Raw genomic sequence first — 12,108 nt, 5'->3', positions numbered from 1 at the left:
CCCGGTGCATGTTGGACTCCGGCAGGGCTGCCCTTTGTCGCCGGTTCTGTTCATAATTTTTATGGACAGAATTTCTAGGCGCAGCCAGGGGCCGGAGGGTGTCAGGTTTGGGGACCACACGGTTTCGTGTCTGCTCTTTGCGGATGACGTTGTCGTGTTGGCCCCTTCTAACCAGGACCTTCAGCATGCACTGGGACGGTTTGCAGCCGAGTGTGAAGCGGCTGGGATGGGGATCAGCACCTCCAAATCCGAGGCCATGGTCTTCAGTCGGAAAAGGGTGGCTTGCCCACTTCAGGTTGGTGGAGAGTTCCTGCCCCAAGTGGAGGAGTTCAAGTATCTAGGGGTCTTGTTCACGAGTGAGGGGAGGATGGAACGGGAGATTGACAGACGGATCGGTGCAGCTTCTGCAGTAATGCGGTCGATGTACCGGTCTGTCGTGGTGAAGAAAGAGGTAAGCCATAAGGCGAAGCTCTCGATTTACCGGTCAATCTACGTTCCTACTCTCACCTATGGTCATGAGCTTTGGGTCATGACCGAAAGGACAAGAACCCGGATACAGGCGGCCGAAATGAGCTTTCTCCGCAGGGTGGCTGGGCGCTCCCTTAGAGATAGGGTGAGAAGCTCAGTCACTCGGGAGGAACTCGGAGTAGAGCCGCTGCTCCTCCACATCGAGAGGGGTCAGCTGAGGTGGCTCGGGCATCTGTTCCGGATGCCTCCTGAACGCCTTCCCGGGAAGGTGTTTCGGGCATGTCCAACCGGGAGGAGGCCCCGGGGAAGACCAAGGACACGCTGGAGGGACTATGTCTCCCGGCTGGCCTTGGAACGCCTCGGTGTCCCCCCGGAAGAGCTAGAGGAAGTGTCCAGGGAGAGGGAAGTCTGGGCATCTCTGCTTAGACTGCTGCCCCTGCGACCCGGCCCCGGATAAAGCGGAAGAAGATGGATGGATGGATGGACAGTGTTGGTATTTAACTCTGTTTGGCATTTAACAGTATGTATACTGTAGGTTTCCACTGAATGAAGCCCGAGCTTGACACTTTGTACATTCTCTTCGTCCAAGTCCACATCAATAAATCCACACAACCGCTCGACTCGTGCAAAAATGAATACGTTTAGCAACAAAAAACATAATCACAAGAATATTACAGAAAATAAAAATAAAAAAGGGAAGAGAGAGAGAAAAGGTAAAAAAAACTGTGAGGCTCCACTCTCTGCTTGCCTGACTCAGATAACTTCACAACTTCCCCTCGCCATACTCACGAGAGTATTCCCCAGCAATTAAAGGTGCATGCAGTTAAAGGTAAAAATGCGATAACAGTCCTCTATTCCAAAATATCACCTGTAATATAAATGCACTCTAAATTATCCACACACATTTTAGATAATTACACAATTAACTCCTTGCATTACTGTAAATATTAACTGAATATAGAAACTGCAAATATTCCCTTCAATTTCCTCCACATAAACACTGTAAAAATTTTTTTGGGGGAAAATATTTGAAAATTGATCATTACATATTGGCCCAATAAATGACTTCCAAAAAAGTAACCCCATGCAAAAAGATGCATTGTACTAATCATAGCTTAAGGTCTTCACCCAAATTTAAAATTGTATATTCACCGAACATATTTAATTGTGCTCAGTCAATCTATGAAGTCGAAGTGAAAAATCCACGTTGGAAGAACAAGTCCTACGTCCGAAAAACTGTGTACGCATGTGCAAAATTCACCTGAGGAAAACCATTCGTGTGGAGATTTCAAATGCGGAGCACAGGAGCGCGAGCACGAACAGACTGCAGAGCCGAACCAGCCGGTGCTGAAGAACGAAACAAACATTCCCAACACTGTAAAAAAAAAAATTGGGGGAAAAATTGTGAAAATAGATTATTACATATTGGCCCAATAAATGACTTCCAAATAATTATCCCCATGCAAAAAGATGCACTGTACTAATCATAGCTTAAGGTCTTCATTCAAAATTAAAACTGTATATTCACTAAACATATTTAATTGTGCTCAGTCAATCTATGAAGTCGAAGTGAAAAATCCATGTTGGATGAACAAGTCCTTCGCCCGAAAAACTGTGTACGCATGCGCAAAATGCACTTGAGGAAAACCGTTCGTGTGGAGAAGATTTCAAATGCGGAGCGCGGGAGCGCGAGCGTGAGCGCGAGCAGACTGCAGAGCCAAACCATCCGGTGCTGAAGATCGAAACAAACATTCCCAAGAAAATAGAGATATTCATTGTCACAAGACGTTGTTGGTGAGTATTGAGCACTGAAATTATTCTCCAGAGTTTTGCTTCATGACCCGGTATGAAGTTTAAAAGACATTTTGTATAATCACAAGTTCATGCATTCATTAGTTTCATGAGCGTGTTCTCGTTTACCACATACAGTAATTATCTAATGGTAGCCAATAGTTTTATTTTACTCATGTCTTATATGTCTAAAATAATAGGTAATAAGTAAATTAAAGGTCCCATGGCATGGCATTTTTCTATTATTTTATAATGTTTCCTGAGGTGTACTTATATTGTTAGTATGATTGAAATGTCATAATTTAGAAATAAAAGGCATTTTTTCTATACTGTTATTACCCTTCTGGCTGAATGCTCTGTTTCAAGGGTTTATAACGTCTGTTGTGAGACTTCAGGGAAAACGCCCACTGTTGTGATTGGCTGACATCTTTGCATTTGAAATGAGTGTTAGATTATGTGGCGGAGGGGGCGTGGATTAGCGAGGCACTGCAGTGCACGCACTGACTGCATGCATGAGAGAGAGAGACTGAGAGAGACTGACTGGGCACTCGTGAACCACGGAGAGCTGGAGGAAGAGTTGTTGAGAGCGCTGTGCTGTTAGCGCAAGCTTATTTGTAGCTGAGCGTTCTCAATAAACATTCCCAATCACGCGGACTCTGTCTTCCACCTTATTCTACAAACTTTGTAACACATGTAATGTACCATTACAGCCGTCGAGATGAACGAATCATCAAAGTGTGGATTATAGCATTATTTTATGATCTATTCCTATCACATGAAAGGCTGCAGTGATGAGCATTGAGTACACAGGCAGTCTGTTGATCACGTGAATGCAGTGATCTCTCATTGCAGCGCGTTTTCTCTCACAAAATGCTTTCACCACAACTAGCAGCTACACGACATCGATATGAATACAGTAAGAGCTTTGTTGTGCAGCATAACAGTGTCATTCATTATAACGGCAGTTTGGGCAAGTGTGCAGATACACTCGCGACGTGTGAATGACAGATTGATTGCCAATTGCCTCCGGTAACCTGGACAAACCACAACACAAACAGACCGCGACCAAAGACAAAACATAATATGCAGATAAGTCCAATAAACATCTATGGATTAATTTATCTGTTGTCTGTGTGTGTTTATAAAGGGGATTTGGGAAAAGATGCGATAATGGTGTGAATATGTGTGTGTCATGTATGCTACTGAAACCTGACCCTTGTGTGCACCCAAAGGAAAACCAGGTGGATAATGGATCAAATGTGCGTGTAAAATGTAGTGCTGCCGTGATCGTGACAGAGCCCTCTGTCACACAAACATGATAAAGAGTGTTCTTTGATCGCGACGTGTGATTGACAGCTTCAGCCATTATAGAGAGAGTGTTATTTGATCACTCTCTGTAGTTTAATCACTTAAATAACTGATTTGTTTCATGCTACTAACAGAAACGATTGTTTTAGTCACTGGCTTGATTCACTGATGCATTACGCTTAGGGCATCAAGATGGCGATCGTTAAACGATCTAGAAAGAAAGTCTGAGTGAACTTGAATGATTAGCTACACATCAGAAATCACTGATCACAGATCAGGCATTAATGAACACTTTTACTCACTGTTTGTCACGGTACTGTCGAATCCATATTGTAAAGTCTGTTTGTAAAGCCTGTGCTGACATAAACTGAATTCATTTTCTCCGAATGCTCTGGGCGGGCAAAGCAGAGGAAGGGGAGGTAACATTTCCTGGTATGACGTCATGCCAGGAAAATTCCAGATCAGCTCGTCTGAGCTCTCATTTTCTCAAAGGCAGAGAAAGACAGCCAGAACTCGGTTTACACCCATCACAATTTCTAGCCACTTGGGGACCATATACAGGCTAGGGGAACTCATATTAATGTTGAAAAACCTCATAAAATGACATTTTCATGCCATGGGACCTTTAAGTAATTTGTGTGATAAATGCGGCATGCGACCGTTGAACACGGTGACGTTAGATTGCATTTGGCGTCAGCCTCTTTCAGGGCTTAAGTTATTGCCTTTTAATATCAAACACGTCAAGCTGGTGATTTTCTTATTTGTCCATTCATTCGTCTCATCCTCATTATATAATGAAGTAACTTCTGTTCTGTCACTTGCCAGATGTGATGTAGGGGAACTTTGTCATTAATGTTAGTTTTTATTTTTATTTGCAGGTTTTTAGCCTATGCAGTGGCGTTTTCTTCACCACATTAAGGGGAGAAATGTGGCGTTTTCTTGACCACATTAAGATATCCTGTTATAAGACTTCTTTGAATATTCAGAGTTTTTCCTTATTGAAAATAATGTATTTTCACCAAATATCCTGTGTTGGAATTTACTTGTTAATAAATTAATGCGATAAAATGTCAAATCTGTTGTCTGTGTTCATTTTGCTTAATACATTAATTTTTTTTTGTCATTTTTTTGTCTTTTGGGACAGAGAGAAATAAACAATTGTTACTACAATTTAAAATATTTAATTGGACCAACCTCACAGTTTCACTGTAAAACATTTCTCCAATTTAAAATTGTCCTCTAATGTAAAATGAGAGTTGATTGCATCATCCCTCTCTTCTTCTCTTTCCAGCAAATCTTTATTTTCTTCACTAGTGTTTTTACTTCCTCTTATCCCCTCTTCTGACAAATTTCTAGAACCATGCACCTCAACTAATGCTTTAGCTAACATATCTGCTTTCTCTATATCTTTACTAGCCCCACTACCCCCCCCCCCCCATTTTCCAATACTGGGTACCCCCACTCTTGTACTCCACTCATTTTCGTTATCATTCCCCAGACTTTCTCAATTGGTGTGCTTCTCCCTATTGAATCACAAAATGTTCTCCAATACTTCCTTTTATACTTCCTTTGTCTTTCTAACCACTGCTTGCATTCTTTTATATTCTATAAAATGTTGGACATTATGAGTATTTTTTAATACCTTAAAAGCCTTATTGCGTTTCCTTACTACTTCACTACACTCATCGATCCACCACGGAACAAACGTCCTCCTTTTCATGGCTTCTTTTCTTAAAATAGTCTGATTAGCAGCTCCAATTATTGCCTCGCTCACATTTTCATTAAATATTTCTATATCCTGCTCTCTATTTATATTTTTTAAACTTGTTTCACTTATCTCTCTAAATTTATCCCACTCTGCTTTTCCAAATACCCACCTTTCTGATACATCTTCTAATGTCACCTTACTTTCATTACCTACTCTACATAAAATGGGGTAAAGATCACTTCCTACAGTTGATTGTTTCATAACCTACCACACACAAATACCTGCCAAGGACTGTGACACTAATGTCAAGTCTAAACATGACTCACTGCTTACAATTAACCCTCGTAAAACTCCCATCATTTAAACACACAAGTCCCAATACATCCATCAAATCCTCCACTATCAAACCATTCCTATCCGTCCTTTCCCCTCCCCAAAGACTACTGTGAGCATTAAAATCACCGCACCAAATTATCCTTCTACCATCTAGTCCTTTTATTGCCTCCAATTTTTCCAATTCCAAACTCTGACATGGATTATAGAAATTCACAATAACCAACCTACCATCCTAACCACACTTCAACAACTACATACTCCAACTCTTTCCCTTCCCCTGTTTTTTAAGCTCTTCTTGAACCCCTCTCCCAGTCAATCCTTGAATATTTAAATATCTTGCTGCACTTTTTACAATAATTTCAATCTTCTCAGATCTCTCTTTTGCTTGGAACGTACTGTTAATTACTTCAGCCGAAATACACAATATCTTCCTTTTTTACTAGTAACATATCTCCATCTTCCCTCTGACTTTTTGTTACAAGCTGTTCAGTTGGATGTTCCTTTTCTATTTCTTTTACTTTCTTCTCCACTCTACTCTCCCTCTGAACCAACTTTTCTGCTTCTGCATAGGATATGTGACCAGTCACAGAAAGTAGGGACACAAAATCTGGGGCATTTTGAGTTATTTACAGATTCTGAAAGTGTAGTCTCCAAGATTTCCAGCGATGTGTAACACATGGAAATCGGCTAATATTTGGAGAAGTTGTGGCCATTTGAAAGTAGGCACTCAAAAAAGCTTAATAGGGAGAAATTTGCCTCTAAAGATTGTGTTCTCACCTGTTCTCACCTGCTGGGAGTGACAATAGGGCTCATTTATATCTCATTTAGATAAGCCATACCCCCTGTAAAGCTCCCCCCTGTAAAGCTGCATGGTTTCAATCGGACTGCATACTATTAATAATAAAGGATGTGCATTGTAAATGTCAGTAATTTATCTTTTTTGACTAAAAATTATTTAGAGGCTGAAATATGTGAGTTTCATCTTTTTATAAAACCTTTTTTGTCAAAACTCTATTTGAATTTGTGCATTGTAGATAACATGTTGAAAGACACTCCTTTTTAAATCTGGCCATCATTTTTAATGTTATTATTTTAATGTTTATGTAAACAAAAAGTACATATCGATGCTAATTTTATTTGTTATTTGCTGGTTTTCTACATAAAACTTGGTGAATTGATTTCATTGTGTAGCATTAGGACTTTTTAACAGGATTCTGTGATAACCGTCATGATCAACTATGATAAACTAAAATAAACTTTAATTATGTGTTTTTATAATATAATATGCAAAGTACAATTTTCTATAAGAAAAAAATAATCTCTGATTCTGTTCTTTTCTCTGACATTTAAGGGTAACATAGGCCTACAAAGACTCTTTTAGGTCTAAAACAGTTTGGATAGTTGTTAATACAGCGTTCCCACAGCTTGGTTAACTTCAAATTCAAGAACCTTTCAAGGACTTTCCAGGTCCAGCTTTTTTTTTTTTGCATTTATTTTTGGCCATATGACAGAGGTCTGATATTCTATTTGTCATATTTCTGTTTTGCATAAAACTGAAGAATATTCGGTACATCCTATACTGTATTCTAAAATGATCTGATATTAACTTTTGCATGGATTTTATTGAAAAAAGCTTAGGCTCATGTAACCAGTCTATTTTTGCAATATTTCACGGTGTGTGAAACGCTGAGGTACTGTATAGTTTTGTGCGCGCGTGAAAATCATGGCAACGTACAACACAAAGTACCTCACGCAGGAAACACTTAACGTAATGCATAAATGCAAGTCACAAACGTAAATCAAGCATAGTCCACGAAGTGTTGGCAAAATAACACATTATCGGACCGGAGAGAAATAATATGGAATTTCTTCCAGAAAACTTCTTGCACAAAATAAATTCAAGCACTTTCAAGGACCTGTATGTATGTTTATTTTCAGTCATGTCGTTGTACACAGCCCTCTCTTTCTGCACAAGGGAAAGATGATCGTGTTGGTTCTTTACTGCTTCAGACTTTCTTTAATCTGGGAGGTTTGCACCGTATCAGCTGCTCGTTATTGCTTTAGCACTGCTCTGTGCGCGGCCAGCCACCAGGGTTGCCAGGTTTTCACAACAAAACCCACACAATTGCTACTCAAAACTAGCCCAAAACAAGCCCAATCGTGTTTCAGGGGGTTTCTCTGGTGAAAATCGCATTTGGGAGGTAAAATATGTGTTTTTTTGGCATGGTTGCCTGCTAAAATTCGCATTCACGGGGCTAAATATCACATAATTGGGGTCGCTTCAACATGCGGACATGAAAAACAGCGGCCTTGGCAACACTGAGCCACGCTTCCCTTTGAGGGCGGGGGCAATAACAAAAGAAACACGCCTCTGCTGCATGCTAGAATCTCAGAAAAACAAGCCGATTTCAACCTCAAAGTGTATGCTTTTAAATATACCAATACTGCCATCTCAAACACGGAGAGGCTTCTTCGTGATCTCAACTAACAGATTCTGCAAAAAAGCGAAAAACACCAATTTTGAAAAAAACCCGCTTCTTTCTCATTTTGCTCAAAACTTCTGCTGCCGACTTGTGTCCCTACTTTCCGTGACTGGTCACATATGTCCTTGTTAGCTCTCAGCTGTTGGACTTCTACTGCCTTCTTCCTCACTTCACATCCACCATAGGCCACACTATGTGCACCTCCACAATTAGCACATTTAATCTCTGCCCCGTCCTCACTTTTCCCATACTCATGTTCCCCTCCACACCTTCCACACTTTTGTTTTCCTTTACAACCAGCCGCAATATGCCCATATTTTTTGGCATTTGTAACATCTCAAAGGAGGAGGAACATATGCTCTTACATTGTAACTTATGTATCCCACTCTCACTTTTTCTGGCAACTCCCTTTCTTGGAAAACCAGCAACACTGACAAGCTATCAACCCTTTCTCCTCCCTTTCTTGCTTGTAGACATTTAATGTTTGTAACTTTCCCACCTTTTATGTTCAACTTCAAATCCTCCAGCTTTTCCTCAACTGGGATACCATAAATAACATCTTTCAAAAAGGGTCCATCACCTGTCTTCTTAGCTTCCTCCACAGATTTACCGCACACTTTAGCCATCTTCATCGCCTTTTCTCTCTGCTTCTCATCTTTACATTTGATAAACAGCCCATCATCTCCCAACACTTTCGCCATTCAAATTTGGCAAATTTTCTCCATTAAATCACGTGTCAATGCCACCGGACTAACTTTCCTTATATCATTTCCTTCCTTGAACCTCAGAATTAATTTAAAACCCCTTCTCGTCAACTTCCCTTCTTCTCACCACCCTAACTTCCTCTCTCCCATCTGAACCACTACCTCCTATACTACTATTATTCCTAACTCGTTTATTTCTCCGTACTTCTGTCCATTAATTTAAATCCATATCCTCATGCTCACCATCACTACTACCTGCCATCCTTAGTCCAGTCACAGATCAGTTTATGCCCCACCACCGGATGATCCGATCCACGCTTTGTCTCACAACAGTCGATTGCTACCGTCAGCGTCCGAACCTGACGACCCTTTTCGATTGGATGGAAATGGGGCCCACAACACACACCGGTGAGTAATTACTGCTAGTGATGGGCCACAAGCGATTTCACTTGCCTCTGTACTCATTTCCCCTTTAAGGCCTGGAAGCACTGCTGCCACCATGTGTCAGAAAGCTGTACCCACCACAGTCCACCTGTGTTTGTAGGGCCATGACTACCAGGTGACGAATGAATGGGTGTATACAGTTTACCTGAGTTGTAACGTTCTTTTGTTTTGCCGGCAAGCCTGGGGACAGATGGAATGAACTGAGCACTAAGTCGCAAAGCATAAGGTCCCAGTGATTTTATTCTGACAGCTGTCTCCTCCCACATGCACAAAAGAAAGTTCATAATAAGCAAAAAAATAAATCAACAAAAATACTCAAATTAAACAATACAAAACAGAAATAAACATGCTGAGAGCAGCAAACAAGGCATTAGGCCTCGCCTCTGTCAAAGAAGCCTCACATGCCACAGCCCTTGGCTGTCCCTGGCCCAACTAGCCTCCCAGCACAGTTCCCGCCAAACACTCACGGATCATACCAACTACAGGGGTCGACTTGACTACCCCCCATACCCAAGTGTGGCAAGGCGGGTTAGATTCCGCCCTGTGATTTGTGTTGAGTGACGGGGGTGACAGCCTATCGGCAGCCACCTCTGGCTTACTTAAGGCGGAGTTCAGGTTACCCGGTTATACGTCATCGTCAAAGACTTTGTTGTTGTGCGTGTGCAGTTCCGTGGGAGCCAGGTTACTGTCCGAATTAGTGCGGCGTTGCTTGTGGGTGCAGGCTGTCCTTATCCGAGGTATGTTTATTCTGACAGACTAACGTGTGTTTTGATGTGATCTCCGGTAAACCCATGTTTCTATCTTAGTGCGGCTAATGTGTTTGAACGGATGTAACATCTCTGTACGCTGGCGGGTTGCCTATTGTGAACGAGACTGCGTGTGAGTAACGTAATCCTCTGTGGGTCTAGCGATCTACTATGGGGTAGGTAAATCTAACCACTTGAATAACCGGAGGTGGGTGTTTTTTATATTCATTCATTAATCGTTTTCTCTTTTAGTGCAGTAAACCACTTGTGAGCGGTTCATCATTGTGGACTGGAGGCAAAATGCTCCATTGATAACGTCGCTAAGACGGCACTGTTGTTTTCTGCTGCCATTTAATGTCACTGATCATCGTGATTCATTCTTTGTTTTGTTAGCTTACTTTGCATCTGCATATGATTGTAAATGCTTGTTGTACTAGTGTGTGTGTGGCTAGCTTCCGAGCTGTCCGTCCATGCATGACGTAGCCGCATGTGATGGTATAATTCAGCCTCACTTAATGTATAACCACCAGCCGTTTGGTTACCCTTGAGCCCTTTGCTCTGTGTGCTTCTCAAAGATTGCGAAGTGAGCCACATTTTTCTGTTTTGTAAGCCTGGTTTTGATTTCTGTGATTTAATGTTTACTTGTGTTTTTGTGTGGTTAATTTCATTTTTGCTCATAGCCGTTGGCTGTTGCAACGTGGCCACATTGTGAACTTTTTAGGTCACCACCAGCCAGGCTAACCACTGAGCTCAGTAAAACTCATAAGTTTGCAGCCAACTGTGAATGTGTATTATATTGTGTTTTTGTTTCTTTCAGGAGCTGAAGGCCCGCCCTGTGCAGAGGAGCTAGCTGTCTGTCCTCTTTTGGTGGTGGTTCCTTCACAGAGTGTTTTGCCGTGGGCACCTGTGTGTCTTTCACCCAGTGAGTGTGAGTGTTGCGTGGAGTGGAATTTGATGAGTGGTGTGACCTTAGGACACTCCCTGTCCAGCTAGCTCCCTGCTGGCAAGCCTCAGCCCCAAAAGTGTTTTTATTTTTTGTTTTTCTTTATTTCTGGCCTGGTGCACACTTAACAGTGCAAAACTTGTCTACCTCAAAGTTTTTATATATTAAATTATTGTTGAGAAAATAAAAAAGAGTATTTTTGTATTTTGATCCACGTCTCTTGTCGTCTGTGGTCACGAACCAGCGTGTCTTGTATAAATTTCTCCGTGTAGTGAAACGGGGTGGCGTAGTCTGCTTTTCATTTAATTATACTTTTCCTCTTAAGTGTAACTGTAATTTACCTGACCCATCACCTCGCCACACAAGCATACTGGTTTAGCTCAACAGTGCTATCACATAAACCTTTAAACACAATTCTAATCATGCATATTATCATTGATCAACTGTAAACAATACAAAATAAAAGAAATATGAAAGTCAATTCAAAGTCTCTGTTCAATTATTGCACTCAACACCATTGAAACACTAGATATTGTCTCCATACACATTTCAAATCATAATCATGGAAAATTATAAATCAAAACACTTGATAACACTGTGAACTGATGTTCACGTGATGATGATCTACATGTTCATCATCACAAACTGAAATCAATGGAGCACCCTGCGCGTCGATATAGTGACGCCTAGGGGTGCCTTTAAGGCCTAGCTACTGCATAGGCTGTGTGATGCGCGCGTACCCTACACCGTACCCTGACGCACACCTCTCCAAAAATGTAACAACGCGTCAATTCTACGTGGACCGCAAGCGCTGTGATTGGTCTGCAGAACCCCTCCCTCAGGTCAATAAAAAAATAAAAAAATCTGCGATAGGAGTGTGTGTGTGTGTGTGTGTGTGTGTGTGTCCAGAAATGGGATGATAGTTCCGTCTGCTATAACACAATATTTTGTAGTCCAGCGATTCTTTATGCTAGTAAATAAATACATAGATCCGCTGAGTATAGTTTATTTATTTTCTCATTAAAACCAAAGATGTTAATCAGTAATTGTATATCAAGAACAGGGACACAATATGGTACATTTTGTGAATGAAGTCTCCGCAACAGCAATCGATTGCTCGAGCCACCGCTAGTGAAAACAGCGCCATGAGCTCTGCATGATTCAACAAACGCATTCC

This window comes from Gobio gobio, assembly GCF_949357685.1.
Source record: "Gobio gobio genome assembly, chromosome: 20".
In the NCBI taxonomy this organism is placed as follows: domain Eukaryota; kingdom Metazoa; phylum Chordata; class Actinopteri; order Cypriniformes; family Gobionidae; genus Gobio; species Gobio gobio.
Note: the sequence above shows the minus strand (reverse complement) of the source record.